Source organism: Pipistrellus hanaki (assembly GCF_964339955.1).
Source record: "Pipistrellus hanaki genome assembly, chromosome: 3".
Classification (NCBI taxonomy): domain Eukaryota; kingdom Metazoa; phylum Chordata; class Mammalia; order Chiroptera; family Vespertilionidae; genus Pipistrellus; species Pipistrellus hanaki.
Window position 1 is genome coordinate 107,775,613 of NC_140505.1, and position 23,247 is coordinate 107,798,859.

The 23,247-nt window shown below is 43.5% G+C and overlaps 1 pseudogene across 1 annotated transcript in view; it reads left to right on the forward strand.

The window, feature by feature from the left end:
• The first annotated feature begins 2,807 nt into the window (after positions 1-2,807).
• The window catches only part of LOC311618628 (small ribosomal subunit protein uS5-like), a 58,181-nt pseudogene continuing 37,741 nt past the window's right edge, over positions 2,808-23,247 (forward strand). The window contains exon 1 of the transcript in view: positions 2,808-2,947. The product of the transcript in view is annotated as a small ribosomal subunit protein uS5-like (transcript). The remainder of the gene's footprint in view (positions 2,948-23,247) is intronic.

Here is a 23,247-nt window from a genome sequence, read left to right on the forward strand (position 1 = left end):
GGAATAGAGGAGCCCTCTGGTGGCCAAAATAGCAGGAAGGTGTCCTTGGGAAAGGCAGTTTGAGGTTTCCTGCCAGAACATCCCTTGGTGATTTCTGCTTCATTCTGAGGTTACTCCTCTGCCATTTAACCTCTTTCTTCCTATTTTTATGGAGGGTTTCTTGCGTTTTGCACACCCTCCCTTTTTTCCTCCTTGGGCTCCTCTCCGCACCTTCGTCTCCAACCCCAGCTGTCCCCTCCATACCCCTGGAATCTCTCTTTACAGTCTTTGGCCTCAGAGGACCCTTTCTGAAATCTGGCCAGTTCCCCTGTGGCAGGTGCTGAGTGACAGCTGCTGCCTCTGCTGCTGCTTCAGTAGTGCGGAATTCAAATCCCTTGTGGTGTTCAGAGCCTGCAATGGATTAACTAATGATGCCTGCTCATCAACAAGCATGCACACAGGGGATGCCGGTCATCACACAGAATTAAGCTTTCTCAGAAGAGCAGAAGAGCTTCCTCTCTCTGGTGCATAAGATGCTGACCACTCATTAGCTGGTCCCTGGGTTTGGCCAAGTGTCCAGAGCCCCACCATTCTGTTTCTGTGTGCAGCTCTCTGTTGTGTAGAAGTCTGCTTTCATGGGTTTCATGGAATGGTCTGTCTTCTATTAGTCCATGTCACACCACAGCCCACAGCAAATAAAGACCCATAAAATAGCTATTCCACATGTGGATGGATGACTGAGAATTGACCATCAATCTAGAGGCCGAAGCTATAGAGGTGGCTTCAGTGGACGTCAGGAACCTCATAAGGGGAAAGAAAACTAAGTTAGAATGAGGCAGACATTTTGGCTAAGATTTTAGATACAATCACTTTGGCATTTAGTGCAGTAAGGTAATGCAGCAATATAACCCTTAGAAAGTACATTGGACTCTTGAGAAATACACTTCTTCTAAAATTAGCTGTTGACTTTATTATGTTATGACTAGTGGCCTGGTGCACGGATTCATGCACATTGAAAGGAAAATAATTAGAAGAAATATTTTAATATTGCTATTTGCCCTTTCTCTGTAATAGAGGCTGGTCACCATCTGCAGGGCAATCGACAGGGTGATCAAATCCCGCTCGCATCTGCCTTAGCCTGGCGCCACCCACTCACCTGCTCCACCATCCGGCAGCAGTCTCATTGGGGTCCATGCTTCCAATGCCACCTGCTGCTGATGCCCACCATGTCCCGCGATGCCCCCTGGTGGTCAGCACACGTCGAACTCTTGGTTGAACTCCCAGTGGAGAGGACAATTTGCATATTAGGCTTTTATTACAAAGGATGCTTAACAATTATTGGCTTAATCATAGGGGCATCAGTGAGATAGGCCAATTCATTACCCTCCCTCCAGAGATAATCAGAAAAGCTCTCCACAGGATCCAGAGTATGCATGCTGCAAGAGGGTGGCCAGGACTGAACTTAGAAATTGTTTCCAGGCTTGTTAGAGAAGGTGAAGCAAGGGGAGGATCATCAAGTTTGGAAAGCTGTGTTTTTATAATCTGCAGAAGTAATGACGAGAGAGGGCAGAGAAGGTTACAGAAGGCATAGACAACATAGTCCAACCCAATGGAGAGATTGTGCGTCATGACAAATACAGCTAGGTTTCAACTTCCACTGCCTCCCCAGTGGCCATTGTATGAAGCACAGCAAACTTGGGCTCCTAATTGTGAAGATTGGGCAGCATTGGAAAGTGTCACCTGGGAGGCTGCAGAATTCTCTTCTTTCTAGATTTTAAGAATGTGTGGATAAGTCTTTGGAAGTTTGCAGGTACACATGGATGGATAAGCTGGCCTCTGGAGATGTCCTTCTCAGGCTAGTCTTTCTAGATTCTCCTTAGGTTTCTGATTTCCCAGAATTTTATGAATTTTTAAAGTACATGATGTCCAGGAGTTTGGAGTGAGAGAATCATGTTAGAGTATGTGCTAAGACTGTCATCTTAATCCAGTTTTTCTCAATAGATTGTCTCCTGGCCCTTCATCTCCTCCCATCAATCCACAGATGCTCTTCTGGCTTTCAGTTTTTGACAAAACATACAGGATTAACTATAACTTTGTCATTCCACCAAGAACCTTTGCAATGAAGTCTATGGCTTATTTACATTTTCCCTTGGTTCAGTTTAGGTGCGCTTACCATGGTGTCCTTTGTAATAGAGATGTCTTCATTGATGTGGTCAGTTCTCTGTTCTCACACTAAGCTTTGGGCAAAGAGCCTAGACCATGTCTATTAAATGTGTTTTATTTAGCAGCTCATTCCAAAGACAGGTGCTAAATAAATTATTTTTATAGTGATTCTGATGACATAATGAAAAGCACACTAGATCAGAAGATAGAAGCTCTAGTTGAGTCCTTGCCTGCCATCCATATTTTATGTTGCTTCTCCAGGCCTCAGTTTTCATGTTTATTCAACCAGGAGTTTTAGATTAGATAACCTTGAAGGGTACCTCCAGCTCTGAATTTTCTACTCTCACAATGGTGCCTCCTTCAGAAAAGATTGTAAGCTCCTCAGAGGCAGGGAGAACCTAGTCTACAGTGTTTCCAGAGTGCCTGACCAGACTCTGGCCCTTGAAGGCAGGGGTAGAGGGTGGTGAGTAAGGAGGACTCAAGTATTTATTGATAGATTCATCAGAGCCAGTCGGTTTCCAAGGGAAAGCTAATGGTACTTTAGGAGTAAGAGGCACTGAAAAGAGGCGGAAGGGATTGATTTTCCTTCCAATACCAGCTGGTTGGCATGCCCGCTGTGCACTCTGATCTTCACCTCCGTCCTTAAGGGCTTGCGGAAAGCCCTCATGGCCCCAAATCTGGAGGAGAACACAGACAGCAGCGTATCAACCTCAGGCTACGAACCAGAGGTTGGAGCTGGGCTATCAAGAGCTGTAGAAAAATGCCCCTCTCCTCAACCCAGGGAGAACTCCTTTCTGAGGACAAGGTGAGATTTATGCTTTTCTATGAAAATGTTCATGTAAGTGGAAAGAATAGGCTCGAAAGTTTGGGCACAGAGCCGACGTTTTTGTGGAGAGTAGGATTCCTCAGCTGTCATAAATATCAGTGGAAGGGGAAACAGGTGGTGAATCCCTGATTTCCTTACACACATATTTTCAGCGGTTCATAAACCTCCTCTGTTCTCTCATCCAGTGGGTCCTCACAGTGTTAGTGTTCACAGCTTAGAATGCCAGAAACATTTCTCCAAACCAAGTGGGAGCATCATTCTGCTAGTGACTGCTGGTGTTTGGGTTTGGGGAGGCTGGCATGGGTCCTAATTCTCTTACTCAGATAAGTGATAAAGAAGCTGGTTCAACCTCTTGGGCTAGACTGACTTAGGAGTTGTCAATGGAAATGTATTTAATTTTATTTCTGATAATGAGCCCTCGCATAGAGGAGTTATGCTTGCCAGACAGTCAAGATGTGAAGCCTTGGCAGCAGCTCTGGGCGAAACCAAGAGGAACATGATGAGGCCAACTGAAAGAGGATGTCACTGGTTTCTAATGAGGGGGTGCTTGCCAGAGGGGCAGGGCCTTGGGGGGGCCTTTTCATGAAGAGGGGTGCTCGAGAAGGGGAAAGCTCTGACAAGTAGGGGTATAAACTGAGGAAACAGGTTACCTGAGTGTCTTTCAAAGAAATTAGATCTTGCAGAGAGAGAGAGGCAGATGGTGTGAGCATGATGTGAGCATGGGATGATTCGGCTCCCATTGAGACAGAGGACATAAAATCATGGAACTTTGAATTACAACTATCTTAAAAACTCCTGGACAAGTTCTTTTATTTTACAGGTGACTAAACCAGGGCTTACTTATTCCAGGAGTAACTAAGTAAGTCTTTTTCTAGTATAGGACATTCTTAGCACAGCAGTAGAGTTGGGGGGTGGGGGGTGGGGGAGCATGGGGTTTGGAGTCAAACATATTTGAGTTGGAATACCAGTACCCTGGTTACTAACTGTGACTTTGAAGTATAAGAATACCTACCTCTTGGGGCTCTTGAAAGAAGTAAATAAGAAGATATATGTGACAATATGCACTGTGCCTAACAAGTACTGATGAGTAGTCCTGTCATCTCCATTATAGTTATGAGTTATTTGGCTAATAGAGTCTATACTGTCTAGTTGTTGCTATAGGCCAGGTGTACTCCTATTAGATGTAGGCACTTAATTATTAAGATCATATTAACCTAATGAATAATTGTAAAAATCTTAACTGTTATTATAATAAGGAAACAATAAAAGTGGTGGTAATGGTAGTGATGACAATAACTACTCTAGACTTAAAAGATGAAATGAGGCCAGGAAAAAGAAAAAGTTCTTTTATTTATTTTATTTTTTAATTTAATTAAAAATATTTTTTTTTTTTACAGAGAGGAAGGGAGAGGAATAGAGAGTTAGAAATATGGATGAGAAGGAAACATCAATCAGCTGCCTCCTGCACATCCCCTACTGGGGAAGTGCCCACAACCAAAGTACATGCCCTTGACCGGAATAGAATCTGGGACCCTTGAGTCTGCAGGCCAACACTTTATCCACTGAGTCAAACTGGTTAGGGCTGGGATCTAGCCTTTTAGTTGGCTTTGGCTTTGGTTTTTTATTGAAGGTGATCTGAGGAATAGGAACTCTCTGTGGTCATTTATTCACTGGACATTTATTGTGGGCCTACTTTATGCCAGCCACTTTCCTAAAAACTGGAGACAAATTGGTCAACAAAAGTAATATTCTTTTTTTTAAAATATATTTTATTGATTTTGTACAGAGAGGAAGGGAGAGAGATAGAGAGTTAGAAACATCAATGAGGGAGAGAGAGATCAGCTGTCTCTTGCACACCCCCCACTGTGGATATGCCCGCAACCAAGGTACATGCCCTTGTCCGGAATCGAGCCCGGGACCTTTCAGTCCCCAAGCCGACACTCTATCCATTGAGCCAAAACGGTTTCGTAAAAGTAATATTCTTGATTACATTGCAAAGGATGCAATAAACAAACAAGAAAATAGATAAGTTTTAAAGTAGTGATAAAAATTATGTAGAAAGTGCCGAAACGGGTTTGGCTCAGTAGTAGAGCATAGGTCTGTGGACTGAAAAGTTCCAGGTTCAATTCCGGTCAGGGGCATGTACCTTGGTTGCAGGCACATCCCCGGTGGGGGGTGTGCAAGAGGCAACTGGCCGCTATATCTCTATCATCGATGTTTCTAGCTCTCTATCTCGCTCCCTTCCTCTCTGTAAAATATCAATAAAATATATATATTTTTTAAAAAGATTTTTAAAAAATTATGTAAAAAGTAAATCAAGGCAAGAGGCTACAGAATGATTGGAGGGATAACTATTCTAGATGAGGGAGTGTTTCCTGAGGAGGTGACACTTGAGTAGAGATCTGAATGGGGAGGGAGTGGTGAAACGGTGGGGGTGAGGACGGGGACAGGTGGATTCCAGGTAGAGGGAAAAGCGCTAAGGTGGACCAACAGGAAACCATGTATCTGGAAAGTATTGGCTCCTGTCTGAAGGTATATGTTCTATTTCTGCCTTAATGCAAAAAAGTTAAGGATTTACTGTATAAGAGTCACTTCTCTGGAGAACTTGGAAACAGGCCTGCTCCAGCCACTCAGGAAAAGGCTAATCGTGAAGGAGTCCAGAGGAACCTTCAAAGTGAGGAGAAGAGGCCTGAAGACAACCTGTAACTTGGAATGAGAGTATGAGAAATGGCACCTTGAATTAGATAGAACATAGAGCCATGTGACTCTGGACCAGTCTAGGACTCTATTACTGTCCAGTGCCCAAGATCTATTAATGACATATTTATGGTGGTGGGGGGTGAAGTGGGGGAGTGTAAACCCTGATATCAGAGAACTTGAAAACTTCCCAAACTCCTTACTTTCCACACTAACCTATTTGAGTTCATCAGATACAGATTTTCCCTGTTGCCTTTAAAAGAAATTTATATTTCTCAATAGCATTGTCTCAAAGTAGACTGATAAGGGCAACGAACATGTCTAATTCATAGAATTCCCATGGAAAACAAGCACAGAGCTTAACACATAATCAGACTGGATGAGCCCTGCTATATGCTATTCAATAAAACCACAAGTTTACTATTCACCTCATAAAAGACCTGCCTTTTTATTTGTTCCACATTTTATCTCATCAAGATCCCAGAATAACCACATGCTATAGGTTGGTGGAGGCCTTGAGCAAGCCCCTTTCACTGGTTCTGGTCCTGTGTGACTTTCCAAACTTTACTTGTTTTCAGCCTTCCCTCTAACACTGATGAATTCTCATAGATCTGTGGCATAGTGAGAAGAGCCCTGTGCTGGGAGCACATTGACCAGTGTCTTTTGCTGAACTTTTTCAAGTGAATGTTGGATTTGTCCAAAGACTAAATCTTTTTCCCATTGGTTCTGACATCTTTTCTTTACTGGTCTCCTTTGCCCTTGGGGGAGCTTTAGAGCCCATTGGGTTGATGGTTTCAGGGAATAATTTATAATGATCACCAGGTTTTCCCCAGGTCATAATATTTTAACCCATTTCCCTATCGTTTAAATAATTTCAACTCAGGACACATAGAATGGGCTCCTGTCTGTGTTGTGTACTGTAACTAGAGACCACAAGGAATGGAAAGGTGAATAGGAGCATTCAGGGAGCACAGGGCAGGTGGGAGTAATGGATGCACACATGATGGCGGTACCATGTAGAAGAGAGCCAGACATTCCACTAGAGCAAAGTGCTCTGGGCACAGGAATGAGCAACCAACAATGGCCAAGAGGATTGGAGTCATCTTCTTAGTGTGGCTACTTTGCATACTGGGCATTTGCCTGCAAAAAGGGCATCTCTCTGTCCTTATCTGCAGTCCAGTAAATGGGATAGAATGGGCAAGGGAATTTTCTTCCCCTGCAGGAAATGGGTCATATGGGAAAAAGTGTACCCTACCCTGAGAGTAAGAGGCCTCTGAACCAGTGGCTAGAACACCAGGAGGGGAAGGAAGTTTGGATCAGGGCTTAGAAAAAGAAATGAGCTTGGCCTGGCCTGGATTTGTTTCGTACCAGGCCCTCTTGGGGTTTCACACCAGGGCCTGGATGATGACACTCTGCTGAGCACAAGCCCTGGCAGGAGGCTTCTACTTACTGGGACTGAAATTAGCCTGGACCCTGCCATTGAGACCTTCCAGCCAGGCTCTCTCTGTCCTTTGTCAGGGCCTGGGAAGCTCCGTATCATTCCTCCAGAGCATTCTGCTTCCCTCCGGCCTCATTACGCAGTACATTAGCTGTGGGAACTAAATCCATTACAAAAAGGAGGGGGTGGAATTGGCACACGAGGAAAGAGGCCTTCTCAGATCAAGCTAACAACTTGTGCCTATTAACTAAAGAAGATCGTTAGAAAATTCCCATCTCCACCTCTCCTCTCCCCCTGCTTGGCCCCCATCCTCATCACTTGCCATGTCAGATGAAGAGAGAGAGAGAGAGCAGGGCTCACACGTGAATTTGCCTGCTTCTTGCACATACACACACCCAACCTTAAAGGGGCCTCTCTCAGGCCTCTGGAGAAGAGTAAGCTTGGGCTGGCGGTGAGGAATCGCTTTGATGTTGAGTTAGATTTTAAATGAACGGGACTTTTCCTCCTTCTCGGAGTTAGTTCTTTTTGGCTCAGTGGAGACAGTGACTGAAATAAATTAAGTCACACTTCGTGACTAGTTTTTATCATCCCATAACAAAGTAGACAAAAGGGAATTATTTTATTTCTACTCTTCAATAGTATGAACATTAGAGCTGGAAAGTCACTTTGAGATTAATCAATTTAGACCTGCTTTTACAAATGGGACACCAAAGCCCAGAGTGAAACGATGTGGCCCACCCTACAAGAATTGGATCTTGTTTGCAAGTCTGGGCTCTTTCTTTTCCAAAAATCTTCCTCTAGTTTGCTCATTTTCTCTTTTAGTTTTCCTCCTTTCTTGGTTGTGTTCCATAGCTAGGGGTTAAAGAACATCCTCAAAGAAATCCAACGAAGCCCCTTTCCTTCAGGCCCCAGGGGATTGGAGTATCAGTGCCACTTGTTCCTCCTGCCTCCCATGCTAAAAACAAAACAAAACAAAACAAAAACCAACAACCACACCAAATCCCGATACCAGATATGGGTGCCTCTGGTCTTAGGGCAAAGGTCTGACAGCTTCCTCCGTGTTCTTCTTGCTCTCATTGAAATACAAGACCTCACTGCCCCATTTCTACCTCCAGGGCCTCCCCAACACACCCCTTTCTATTTCTAGTGGCACTCTCTACCAGACATTGACCTGGTAAATGTGTCTTCAAGTCTCTGTGCGCTTTTCCCCCCTGAATAGTTGAGCTCAGTCTGAAACTGCTCAGTTAGAGAGGAAATGTGGAAGAAGGAAGCCCTGCGCTCTCACCTGGTCCCTCAGGTCACTGCAGGAAGCATAATTTGGGGGAATCTCAGAAACTCAACCATCCTCTAAGAGTGAAATACAGAGAGAAGTAATTTTCCTCCTTCAATCAGAGCCCTTTCGTGTGTGTGTGTGTGTGTGTGTGTGTGTGTGTGTGTGTGTGTGTGTTCACTATACTATATAAAAAGGTCTGATTAGCATTTCCCTTTCAGTTGCTGCTTCTCCATCCCAGCTGCACCAATTGTGGTCAGTAAAACAGAATTGGTGCAATAGCAATTCAGGGAAGCAGCTGAAAGGGAAAGAGGGAAGAAAAAACAAGAGAGTAAGTTTTCTTAGAACTTGAAGAAACTACTCCAATTAAAAAGATAGAGAAGAGATGGAATGAAACATTGGAGGGAGTACAAAAAGAGTCCAAAGAAACAGGAACCTGAATTAAATGGTAAAAAGGGAGAAAGTTGACTCAAATTATCTACAATCACCACAAATAAATGACCAAAAATATTTTTTAAAGCACATGTAGAAAAATGCAAAAGAAAAATTTTCAAAACAATGACTGGGACAGAAAAGGCTGTTGTTTTCAAAGAAAGAAAAAGTAGAGATGGAAATTTCCTTTTCTGGTTTTTCTTTTTTTAAATGCTTCTTTTAATATATTTTTTTCCAATAGAGGGAAATGAAATTGTCTGGTCAGTCACAGATGGAATGTGGCGTTTTGCCTTTGGGTCACCTATGCAATCGAGCTAACCATACTTGCTTTGGATCTAGATTTTCTTAAGTTTCCTTCTGCTAAGTCACTGTCTCCTCCCCTTTAATATTACTGGATCTTGGAAGATTTCGTGAGTTTATTTTGCAGAAGTACTTAGACCTTAACAGCACCAGAGAAAGGGGTGAAACAATGTTCCTAATGATGATTCTTGGGATCCTTTATAAAGATTGCATAAAAAACATTGCTGTGACTGCTCATGTTTATAGGCTTATAACTTACCCCTCAAAATTACCTAATTGGAACTGACATTTCTCCAGCTGGCTCTCGGCCCCAAGGAGGTTGTTCTTGGGGGGAAAAAAATGTGACCTTCTATTTTCTATTTTCAAACTAGTAAGCGATGCAAAGGTATGTGTACTTTATTGGGAAGTGTCAGCACGGAAGTCCACATTCAGAGGAAGCTACCAGCAGTTAGGAAGTGACTTGGAGTGATGACAGGACCATGCTCCTCCGGTCATTATCACAACCCAAAGCAAACAGAGTATTTGTGGGATCTCACAGTGGTCCTAAGACCTGTTCTCTCTCAGGGTATAGGTCTTCCAGCATAATGTGTCAGTGGCAAAGAGTTTAAGATCTTGAGTCAAAAAGACCAGTGTTTAAATTTTAGCTCCACGTAAAATTGACGTGCTAAGCAAACATACCGTAAGCAAGTTACTGCCTTCTCTAAGATGCTGCATTTTAAAAATGGATATATATTATTTGCTACAGAGAATTTCTGTGTTGCTAGTGTGTTGAGTTTGACAGATGAATAGTAGCTAATTTCTCAGAGGAAATTAATGTGGCTAATGGAAATAAATGAATATTCGAGAAAAACTGTACTGGGGTGATTGTTAAAATGCACATAAAATACCACATAATACATTCTCAGTGAAACCTAGAAATATTGTGTAATGGACCAGGAGAGAGTAGATCTGGTGTTGAAATGCATCTGAGTTCAAAAACTGGCTCTGTTGCTTTATAGTTGTATGAGCCAGGACAAGTTAATTAGCTTGTCAGTACCTCAGTCTCCTCATCTATAAAAAGTGGGTAAAATATCTACCTCATTATATGAACTAGATTAGATAATTTGTGTAAAAAGTGTGGTCCATATTAGGTAGATAATCCATGGTGATCATCCTTGCATCTATTTCTTATGCTGCGACATTCTTCCTGCTATCAACTTTGTATGTGACCTTAAATAAGTTACCTAAATTTCATAGACCTTGGGTTCCCTATCTATCAAATAAGAGTAATACCAGGTCTCTATTGTCTGGCCCAGCTTTATGATGATATAAACCCTCTATTTTTATCAGTTTTCTGTTTCAAAAATGCCTAGTGATTAGAGAGTTGAGTTTCCAGAGCTGTTCTCAGGATACCTATAGAAGCCCCTGTTGCTTGGTGACCCTCTGTCCACCTCCTCTTAGCCTACAAATTCACCGAGCTGCTGCTGACTTAGACAAAAAAGAGCAGAGGCTCTCAGAAAGAAGAAATCGTACCTTCACCCTGTATAGCTGAAGACAGAGGATAGCTAAATATACAACAACAACAAAAACAAAAAGATTGAGGCACAAGGCAAATCCCAGTAAATTCTGATTAATGTGATTATATAGAATTGGAGTCAGACCTGGTGGTGGGTTCAAATTGTAGCTCCATCAATTATAGCTCCTCTACCTTTGACTGAGTCTTGGTTTCCCCTTTGATATAACACGGCTTTTTAAAATGAAATAGTTCTCGTGAGGATTAAATAAGATGGTTCATGAAGGTAAGTGGTGGTTCATTAAGTGTAGATCACTGGATAAGGAATTGAGATTCCTGACTTCTGTCTCTGCCTCTGCCCCTAACTAGCTACCTGGCCCTGGTGATTACTTCATCTCATTGGATTTCAGTTTCTACATTTGCAAAATGAGGACAGATGATCTATCCTAAGCAATGCTAATTCTCCTTCCAGTTCTAATGCTCAGGGATCTTAAACACCTTTTCTTGACTGAACAAGAATACCTGTTCAGGCATCATTACTCATCCTTCCTTTCCATTTCATCTCTTGGGTGATTTTCTCAAGCTGACAGGCTCTAGAGAGAGTCCTCTGTGTCTTCCCACCACACCCTTCCTGGGTCACCATGTGGATTATACCAGTTCATTCTGCAGTTGAACTTGGCCTGATACCATGGAAAGAGGCCATATTGAACATTAGTGCGCAGACTGGCTCACTGAGCGACTTGCAACTTTGTATTTGTGTAACTTTAGGGCTCCTGATAATAGTAATTGCTCTAATTTCTTGAGCATTTATGACATGTCAAGCACGGCACTAACAGCTTTAATCTATTGTCTGGTGTAATCCTCACAATAGCACTATGACGTTGGCATGATCGTTCCCATTTTATAACTGTAGATATAGGATCTGAGGCTTAAAGAGATTAAATAACTTGCCCAAGAAGTGGTATGTGGTGCAGGCAGGGCCCACGCCCTAGTCTGCTGGGTTCCAACATCAAGGCTTTCCTCTATCCTACCTGTTACTTCTCATAAACCACAAATCACCGTCATTTCTCTGTGCCAACGTGTGCATCGCATAAGAGGTGTGCAGACTTGTCTCGAGTAGAAGGCACTGCTTTGTTCAGGTCAAAGGGGACTCAAGAAGCCATTTACTCCTTTACCTGCCCATAGAACCTCACTTGCCCCCACCCAAGTTAACCTTTCCAGTCTTGGAACCCTCAAGCCATCTGTAGTCAACGACCTACTGTGGAAGCAGCATTGCTGAATGGTTAAAGGTACAGTCTATGGTCTGGCACTGCATTAGCCAATACCATATCCACTAGCCACGTGTGACTATTAAGCACTTGAGACCTGACTTGTCTTAACTGAGGACATCCTGTGAGTATAAAGCACATACCAGATTTCAAAATCTTAGTTTAAAAAGAGTCAAACTTTTTATGTTGATTACATCTCAAAATGGTCATCTTTTGGAAATATGGGTTAAATAAAATATTAAAATAAATTTCACCTCTTACTACTTTTTATTTTTAATGTGGCTACTAGGACATTTAAAATCACCTATGTGACTAACATTTGCAGCTCACATTGTATTTCTGTGAACACTGGTCTAGAGTAGAACAACCTGCATTTGAATTTCAGCTCTGCCACATCCTCTCTGTGCAATCTTGGGCAAGTTGATTAAATCTTCTGTGTTTCAGTTTCCCTGTCTAGAAAGTGGAGATAATAATAAGACCAACTTCTTATTATTAAGAAGACCACCAATTATTATTAATGGTGGTTGTGAGCATTTAATGACTTAGATATCCAGAACAGTGCCTGCCCCATTCATTTACTACTTATAAATACTCACTGATGCCAGAACAGGCAGGTGCATTTCTTGTCTCTGTTATGCTGTTTTTCCTGTTGGAAGGCTCTCCCTTTCTTCTCTCTCCACCTCTTGGGGTTCTGCATCCTCCAAAACAGCAGGCTTCTTGGAGCTTCCGAACTTTCTTTATATTGCCATTGACTTTTTCCCTTGTTTGTTGTCATTTTAGTGTGCGTGCTTGCAGGATAGTTTGAAATAGACTGTGAGCTCCTTGAAATTGACCTGTACCTTGTTTATCCTTGTATTTTCCCTTCCTGTCAAGTCCTGCATGGACTTAAGGGCCTGGTCAAAGTGGTGTTGCATAAGTGCTTGTTAATTGACAGATTGACTAATATGCATCCCCCACACCTCCCTGCCAGGAAGAGGAGAATTTTCTACATTCTTTGAAATTCCTTAAAAGGAAGTAATCATCTTTTTTCTGGTCATTTCTGAGCCACCATGATATCTCCTGGTTATACTCTCTACTTTATCTCATTCCTATATGGAATGATTAATAGCTTCTCCTTAAAAGAAGTGGCCTGGGTTCATTTAATTCTGATTGCACTGATGGTTTGGCAAAATAGTTGCTTTAATTAGGGAAGACCTCTCTTGGCTAATGCTGGTATGTAGTGGCAATGCTGTGGTTGTGATGGTCATGCTGTGGTTGGGGTGTTTGTGGTGTAATTGTGGGGTAATGCTGTGATTGTATGGTCATGGTGTGGGTATAATGTTAATGCTATGGTTGTGGTTATGCTGTGATTATTGTCATGTTGTAGTTGTGGTGGTCATTCTGTGGTTGTGATGGTCACACTGTATTTGTGATGGCCTTGCTGTGGTTGTGGTACTTATGGTTGTGGTGGTCATGCTATGGTTGTGATGGTCATGCTTGGTTGTGGTGCTTGTGGTTGTTGTATTGGTCATGCTTCGGTTGTGGTGGTAATTCTGTAGTTGTGGTGATGCTGTGGTTGTTATGGTCATGCTGGGGTTGTGGTGCTTGTAGTTGTTGTGTTTGTCATGCTGTGGTTGTGGTGTTCATGCTGTGGTTGTGGTGGTCATTCTGCAATTGTGATCATGCTGTGATTGTGATTGGCATTCTGTGGTTGTGGTGCTTGTGGTTGTTGCGGTGGTTATGCTGCGGTTGTGATGGTCATGCTGTGATTGTGATGCTTGTGGTGGTCATGGTGGAAAGTGATGTGCTACTGCAGAGCACAGTTATTTATGTGGTATTGAAGGGAGTACAGAAGCATTAGTGCATGCCCTCAGGTGACTGAATCTTCTTGTCTGCCAAACATATAAAATCTGTTACTATTCTTTTTGGGAACTTACCCAGGAGGAGAAACTTTGACCAACTTTGGATCCCTCTCCAAGTTCAGGGAACATGTCTTCTGGAGAAATAAAATCCCTTCCAACTACATACCTTTGAGGAGAAGGATTCTGGTTTTGATTTCTCTTTAAATCTGGGTTTGATTAGTCCGGGGCAAAGACCCCTCATAACACTGATAAGGAAATGGCACCGCTAACAACCCTTTCTTTAGCATTATGCATGTGTCCCTGAGGACCGTCCTTAAAATATTCCTTGGCATTTAGGAGAGAGTGTCATAGTGGGTTCTGAACCCTTACGATGGATATATATTGAGGAATTGAAGCTCCAGGATGTTCATGGGAGAGGGGATATAAAGGGAAGGAATGTGAGGGGTACTTCAGAAAAATTCTGCAACTTTACCAGTTTTCCCAAGGCCAGCCCTGAGAGTAGGATTTGGCTGTGCTCTGAAGTGTCTGATCAGTAAGTGTAGTTGATGCAGGTGGTACTGCCCAGATCTTCCTTCAGGATGGAAGGGTTTATCCCCTACCTGCTGGGAATGCTGCTGGCCCACAGCACTCAGCTGTTAGCCCTATCTGGAATCTCCCTTGCTGAAGAGAAAGGGCCTCATCTAAAGATATGCTGTCCTCCCAGTGGCAGCTGCACTAATGACTGGGCATGCAAGGATTTAAAGACATGGCCCATAGCTCAATCTGGGACAGCTCTACAGGGTCAGCTGTGATAGATGGGCTGGCCGGCCTTGCGACTGCATTGCAGCCCAGCTTCACTCTCTGCCCTTCTGCTTCATCCCCTCATTCCATGGGTATTGATACTAAGAGCACTTTCAAATAAATTCGCTTCACACTACTCGGCACTTCAGAATCTGCTTCCTGGGAAATCTGACCTGCAACAGTTGGTCTTCCTTTGGGTCACCTTGGATGACTTGGTATTGGCCTGTAATGTACCCTTGGTACATATCTAGTACCACATGGTTTGCAGGATCTGCTTCCCCTCTCATCCACTCTTGCTTATCATTCGCTGTGTGGGCTGATCTGACATGATGTCTGCAGCTCCCCACACTCACTTTGAATTTGAGTCCTTGTTAGTTTGTTTTTAGGTTTCTTCTTAAGTTTTTTAGACAGAGAGGAAGGAAGAAGGAGCCAGAAACATTGATATGAGAGCCAAACATCAATCGACTGCCTCCTGCACACCCCTTACCAGGGACCAAGCCTGCAACTCAGGCATGGGTCCTGACCAGGAATCAAACTGGCAACCTTTCAGTGATGGGACACCGACTGAGCCACACCGGCCAGGGCCAGTGTGAGTCTTACTAGATACATATATGCATGCTATTCAAATACCAGTGGGGATCTTCCTAAAGGGGAGGAATTTGTCTTATTTTATCATTGTCTCTTCCCAACATAATCAGTTTTACACTCATTCTTCTTTGGTGAAATAATTAGTACTTCCTGTCAAGCCTGGCTTCCAGAACTCTCTTGGACTTCATGATCCTTTGAGCCCTTCGATTTTGAAAAATGTCATAGACTGAGGAGCTCTGAGATTGTTTAATCCACTTCTCACTCTTGACAGGAATCCTCCTTGGCATCCCTGAAAGGCAGTTGCACTTCAGTTGACATTTTAATCAGGAACGTTCAAGATGTCATCTAGTCTCACCGCTAAGCACTGGTCCTGAACCAGCTGCAAGCCCAGCACCTCAGCTATCTGTGATTAATCCCAAACAAAGAAGCCTAGAGAGGTTAAGGCAACTGATAAGAACACTCAGGAATGGCAAAATGGAATCATTATCAAAGGCTATCGTAATGTATTTTGGTTTGCTTATCTAAGAACAAGTAAGGCAAGCTGAAAATGAACATCTGAGTGCTGTGTAGCCCTGGGAGTGTGGAATGACCTCCAAAGGCCAAGTGCAGCATCTTCTGCGGAAACGTCACAAGACCAGGAGCCGGCATGCTCATTCTCTAGATTAAACAAAAGAGTTTTCTCATACTCCCTGGCAATCCCTCCTTGTTCCTGACAACCCAAGAACCCAAATTCCTCCTGGTTCCTACAACACCTCTCCTCAATGGGAGGCAGGGATGAGCTTGTCCTTCATGCCTCAGGGACTTGCCTGCACTTGAACTCTCGGTCCTTCCTGGGAAAATGGCTTCTCTGGTGGGGTGTGTATGTGTCCACAGCACCATTCCTCATGGCCAAGTGCCAAGTGACGAAAGTGTCGGGGCTTTTGAAATTGTCAGAGAAACTGATTTCCTTGTCAAGTCTCGTCCTGTACAGTTGGAGGGCCAAATTCTACTTTTGTGTTAGCTGCCATGCAGATCAAAGGCTGCTGACAAGGAGCTGAAGGGTTTGTGCCTGGTCTGCTTCAACCTTTCCTCAGTCCAGCCTGGGGAATGCTCCTGGCTTTCGGCTTTCTTGAACTCCCTTATCGATCTTTCTTTGTGGGCCAACAGATGAAGGGCCTGGGAAATAATTTTGAGTGACATAACTCAGTGAGAGCATTCTTAAATTTGCAGCAAAGGGAAGGCCAGAAAAAAGAAGACAAGGGTAGGTATGGGGAGAGCCATCCATTGCCTCAGGAAATGCAGGCATATTGACAATCCAGAATGGAAGGCTGAGCTCTAGGGGCAGCATCAGAGGAGGAGGTGGGATAAGATGTCAGCCCCTGGTGGGTGCTAGAGAATCTCTATCCATAAGATCTCACAGAAGGGCAGACCTTTCCATTGATCAGTTTTGGGCATTATGTAATGGTGGGTCACAAAGAGATGACTTTTGAAGCTTCTTCCTACATCTTGTCTTTATCATAAGACCATGAGGTGAGAGTAATGGACAAGTTCAGGTTATCAGAAATCCCCAGATATATCTGAAGGTGCATAAGGGGTGTATGATCGGCGCTGGGGTACAGATGAACAATTGTAAAAACCATGCAAATGCCCCAGGAACTGAGAGCTTTTCAACTGAGCTTTCTCTTTGGTCTTTTGGACAGTGCTAAGCACCATTCCTTTGTTTCTCTCTCCTCCATACCTAGTTTTCCTCCCAAACACCCCACTTTTTCTGATCAGAAGAAATGCCCCACATGCTCTATTCTGCTCACCTCAACTGAACCAGACAAGGGAGATTCTCAGTCTTACCTTTGGAACCACTACTGGAGACATAGAAGCCTCAAAAGTGGGAAAAGAAGAACCTCCAGCAGGGCTTGAGCACTGGTGTATAACCCTCAGTTTCCCTGGAAAGTTTCCTTTTTACTTAGCCTGATTGTTGGGAGCTGTAAGACCCCAAGGCCAGGGACCCTTCCCTGTTTAGATGGCCATTTCTTCCTATTCATTCTGAGCTCATTCTCCTACACAGTGCTTACAAGCATGTGCTATCCCAGTCTATTTGGTTCTTGGGCTATAGCAAGAGGTTGGATGGTGAATTTTCATAGAGAGCAATCCCACGTGTCTTAATCTGTTTGATTTCTGCCTTTTTTGAGAAAGTAGTGAGAATCCAGATAGCATGGTCTTACCTGAAAGTTTATCTGAATCAGTTAAGTTCTCAAGTTTAGATAGTAAGGTTTACTTACATTTTTATTTATTTCCATAAAAGTATCTCTCACTTAACAATGGGTTTCTTGAGTGCAAGTACCATGTTTCTCTTTGTTGCTACCTAAATACATGATAAATAAATCAAAGTGTACAAAATGATAGAAAACACTGTTTAGACATTTGGAATTGGATCAGATGGGATTGGGCACTAGAGTATGAAGAGCTGTTAAAACACAACAGTGTTCAGACCCCACCCTGGACCAACTGAATCAGATGGAACATTTGAAAGCTCCTAGATGATTCCAAAGGGAATTCAAGGTTGAGAACTACTAAGCCACCATAATTTGCTAATTATGGAAAGCCCCATGGCGTGTCTGTCCAATTGGTAGTAAGTTTGGCCTCTACTGGTTGACACATGTTAGGGAAATCTTACCACTCACAGACATTTGTTTATTTGCATGGAGCTAGATAGGCACCACCCAGGGTGGGTGAACCATCTGGGCCATTGAGAATGTCAATATAACTTGATTACTGCCTTCATTTCATGAGGATTTACTAAGCCCTGCAGAATGCTGGATACAGTGAGGGTTAGGAAAGGACCTAAGGCCTTGATTCCAGGACTGAAATGAGATTAAAGCAGCATGTGAACCTTTATGATGCAGTGTATTGGTAACCACATGCCAACCTGCATGGTGGGGATCACAGAGGAGGTGGGAGTTCAGAGGAAGGAGCGAATTACACAGGGAAGTCAGTCTTGAGCTGGACCTCAAATGATGAGTAGGAACTGAAGAGGTGGGAGGGAGGGAAAGACACTTCTAATTCCAGGCACTGTTCACACAGGGCTTGACAGTGATGGAGTTCTCTGACTACCCCTTCCCCTCTCCTCTGACCCATGCCACCCTTCAAATTCATCCAGTTCTTCCTGGTGCAAGGTAAAGTCTGGGAGGGACAGCAACAGTTTTCAGGTTCTGTTCCCTTTCCTCTCATCAGCTCCCCCTGCTCTCACTTCATGGGCCTTCACATCTCAGTTAGAAACTCAGCCTCAGCATCGATCCCAAGACCAATGATTCAAGGAGAAATCTGGACTCCTTGGTCAATCTTAGGGTCCTTTTGGTTCCCAGTCGCGTGGCTTTAGCATCTCTGGGAGCTTCAAATGAGCGACAGTCTCTACTACATGAGGTGCCTGGGCCTCTATCCAGCTGGGCTAGCCTGCCCTTCCCAGCCCCAACCAGCCATACCCCAGGATTCTAAGGCATTGTTTCAGCCATAGCAGTGAAGAAGGTAGCAGTTGATGTCCAATCCTGTAAGAGAGCCTTCCAACCTTCTTTACATCATGGAACACATAAGCAAAATGATAATAGTCACAGAGTGAATGGACTACCTGCTACCTGCTGTCTTACAGAGGTGACCAACCCTGAGGGGATCGATACCTGCACACCAGAGGGAAAGCTGTGTTCCATAGAACTCTGATGCCAGTGAATGCCCCTAATCTCTGCCAACCTCCTGACCAGCAGAACTGTCTTCATTTAGTTTATTTCCCCACTTAAAAAGAAGAAAATTCAAAGAAATACTGATGTTAATGCCAAAAATGAGACATTTTGGCTTCAAAACTAGGCTTTGCTTGCTTGGTAGGACACAGAGAACTGGTTCAGACTTGAGCAAGAATGTGCTTCTTGTCACAGTCTTAGAAAGTATGAAAATTCTAAAGTGCTGCTTCTCCCAATTGGGGCAGGGCCCTCCTCTTACCCGTGGGAAATGTTGTCCAGCCATTTTCAGCTGGACCCTCTCAGAAGCAAAGGAGGAACTGGGATCTTATACTTTAGTGGGAGCAAGATGGGATGGAGGCAAGGTACCAGCGCTGCTCTGTGGAGGTTGCATCTGAAGGGCTAATTAGTTTTCAGGGGTGCACACAAAAGTCCACTGGGGTCCATGCAGGAAGTTAGAGAAAGTGCCTGTGAAAGCTGTAGAATGTCTTAACAGGCGGACAGAATGTACCAGCGAAGAAAAGCAGCAAGCAACCTAGAAACTTGATATCCAGGCAGAGGGTGCATACCCAGGACTATTGGATATAGTGTCCCCAAGGTTAAGAATTAGCAAGGGGCATGGATACCAGACTATGTCTTCTCCCCTATACCACTGCATGCTAAGGAGGGCTCAGGAGGTAGGGATTCCAAAGCCAAACCAGAGGATCAGATCACCTGCCAGGTAGTGTGGATGGACTAAGCCAGGGAGAGAGCAAAGTCTGATGTTGAAGAACAGAGGAAAACCTAAACTAGGATACCCAGTGGGATCAGAACTAAAGCAAATGAGCAGCCAAAAGTAGTATGTTCTCTTCCAAGTTAGGGATTGTGTCTTATTTACCTCTGTGTTCCTATACCTAGCACAGAGCTGCGGTGTAGTTGAATTAATTATTTTTTTCTAGTTTTGACTGACTGTATTTAATATGTAAGTACAATATTAACTTAGGAGATAACAAAACAAAAATATAAAAAAAAACATAGAGAAAAGACTCCTCAATAATGCAGGAGGCAGTAATTACAACAGAATATTGGCTACTTCCTAGGATTCTGGGCAGGAGTTTCCTTCTTCCAATTTCATGTGCTTTGAGAATTTTTGAGATTACTAAATATTACTTATGCAAATTTCAGCCATCTTACTTCTTTAACCCTCTTTCTAACAAGCATCTAAATTATAGACTGCGTGTTTCATTGCATTATTTGTTGTAAAAAAGATTTTTTTTTTCCATTTAACATCTATCAATTTATTCCCATTTATAGGGAAACTTAAAAATGTAAAATTACCCTATGTACTGTTTCTTGGGAACTTTCAGACACCAAAGCTCAGTTTTTAACCTGAACAGCTCAAATGCTTTCAGGGCAAGGCTTGATTGAGGAGGCCCTTTGAAGTCACACCTCTCCATTTCTCTTTTGTGCATATACCCCCACACAAGCACAGATGCCTGTAATGCAGACGACCGCACCTAAGAAAAGAGCGGTTGCATCTCCAGCTTCTACTGCTTCCACAGCAGGCAGCACCAAAAGCCGTGAGAGGAGGGCCAGGAACAACTGTGCCGGAGCTGAGGCCATGATGTTGGAACCTTGAGATGGCTGGCTCTTGAGTGCTGAAGGTTTCAAAGAAACCATTTATGTGTGACTCTATCTGACTTGAAATACTCCCTTCCTGAAGTTCGGAATGCCAAGGCTAAGAGGTTGCACGTGACAGCGCCTTCCAGGAAGCAGCCATTATGGGAAGGCGTGACTGAATTTTTTTAAAAAACGTATAGATGAATATAGGGCTGAGCCTAAATTCATAAGTACCAAGTGATTCAACTACAGAGTCCAGAGCTGCAGGGGCTGAGAAAACAAACCAGGCCAAGTTGCTGTGTGTTAGGTGTCTGTGAAGTTCCTCTGGAAGCACGCTGGGCAAATGGCAAGGAGAACAGGATGATCTCAAGGGAACCAAGGCATGGGGCGAATAATAGCAAACAATAGCACCTCTCAATTCTGTAGTATTTACAGGTTCACAGAGAGTCCTCACATACCTTATCTAGTGCATCTATCCGCACGGCAGTCTCCTGTGGATATTCAACGTAGATTAGATGTGCTCCCTGTACTCAAACCGTGCTTTTCTTCCGTGAGTGCCAATCAGATGGAGTGGAAGCCAGTGGATTGTTTACCTGTAACACATGTGTAGTGGGAAGTCAGAAGGCCAATAGAGCAAACCTTGGCTCCATTCGGAAACCAGCTGTGCAAGGAGCCCTGGTGGATGATGGACCAGGAAGCCAGAATAAATATTGAACTTTCTTTTTTAAAACACTGTGCTGGTGTGACTGTTGCCATTGTGGTGGGCAAACTGTGAAGGCTAAATATTTACACTTTCTAATTGTTCCCACCAAACTGCTGCATGCCCTCATTCTACTGTAAGTTATCTATTTGTCTGTCTGTTTGCTCATGTTTATCCATTCACTCATTTCCTTTACTTATTTCTAAAAATTATTTATTAATTTGGGAAAGAGATATGGGGAGGAGGAGGCAAACAGAAATTGAGTAAAGATTCTCTTCCATCTCGGGGAGGAAGTAAAACCACAGGTGGAAAGTAGAGGTAGAGAAAGTGCTGACTAGCTTCTAGATCTTTTACTCACAGTTGTATTTTTTTATAATCCTTTTCATTTTGGGATAATTTTAGATTTACCAAAAAGTTGCAAAGATAGTAAAGGGACTTCCCCTAAATCTTTCACCCAGCTTCCTCTAATGTTGCCACCTCCACCACTGTACATTTGTCAAAACTGTGAAACTGACATTGGCACAATATTATTAACTAAACTCCACCCTTTGTTCAGTCTCATCAGTTTTCTCACTACTGTCCTTTTTCTGTTCCAGATTCAATCCAGGACACCTCACTGCATTTAATCAGCGCGTCTCCATAATCTCCTTTGACCTGTGTCGGTTTCTCAGTTTTGTCTTGTCTTTTATGACAGTTTTAAAGGGTGATGGTCAGGTATTGTGTAGATTGTGTCAATTTGGGCTTATCTGATGTTTTCTCTCGATTAGATGAAGGGATTAGACTGCGGTGATGGATTTAGGGGAAGAAGACCATAAAGTGAAATGCCCTCACTGCATTGCATCAGGTGACACGCACCATCAGTGTGACTTGTCACTGGTGATATTAACCCTGATCGCTAGATTAAGGGGTGTCTTCCTGTAGAGTTACTGTGTTTCTGTAGAGTTTTTCTCTTTCTCTTTCTATATTCTATTCTGTGGGAGCAAGTCACTAAGACCAGCCCACAATCAAGGGGAGAGGAATTAAGCTCCACTTCTGGGAGAGAGATTATCTACTTATATTATTTGAAGCTAGGAGCCCAGCATGCAAAACCGCTCAGCCCTGCCCTGCTTTGACACCGGAACCTTTCCATGCAGAGCTCCAGCATGCCTGACCCCCTGACCCTTCTGGCCTTCTCTGGCCTTTTTAAGCCCTGCCCTCAGTCCCTTGAATCACCTCGTGCTGGTCCTGCCTTCTCCAGGCACCTCACTGCTTCTACCCCATCTCCAGAGCAACACAATGGCTCCAGAGGAGAATGTGGAAGCCCGCCTGCTGTGCTGTGCTCCTTCCCCTGGCAGATGGGCGGTGGGGCACTCTGAGAGGGAGTGGTGGGTGGGGAAGGACTGGTGAGGGAGGCACTATGGGCCCCGCCACAGGATGGTCCCGTGTCTCTAAGCAATGCCCCACTGTGCATGCGCAGGCAGCCTCCTGCGATCAGTCATGATGTTACCGAGTAGCAGACAATTTGCATATTCCTCTATTTATAAGGGATATTTGACCCTTCTCTTCTTTATTAATTCAGTGATTTACTTATACTGTACTAGTATATCAATTTATTAAGACTGCCATAACAAATTGCCACAAATCAGACTACTTAAAATAATAGAAATATATATTTTTTGTAATCCTGGAGGGCAAAGTCTGAAGTCAAGGTATTGGCAGGGAGGGTTCCTTCTGACGGCTCTGAGGAAGTTCCATCTCCCCCGATATGTCCCTCTGATCTTCTGGTGGGTGCTGGCAATGCTTGGTGTTCCCTGGCATCACTTTGATCTCTGCCTCCATCTTCCTATCACCACTTTTTTCTCTGTGTGTGTCTCTTTGCCCTTTTCTTTTCTTATAAAAGCACCAGTTCTTAGATTTAGGGCCCACCTTAAATCTAGGATGATTTCACCTCAAGTGTCTTAAGTAAATACATCTGCAAAGATGCTATCTCCAAATAAGATCACATTGTAACATTCCAGTGGACGTGAATTTTTTAAAAATGTTTTTATTGGCTTGGGAGAGAAAGGAAGGGAGAGGGGGAGAGAGATAGAAACATCAATGATGAGAGAGAATCACTGATTGGCAGCCTCCTGTATGCTTTCTACTGAGCCCCCAATCTGGGCATGTTCCCTGACCAAGAATCGAACCAGTGACC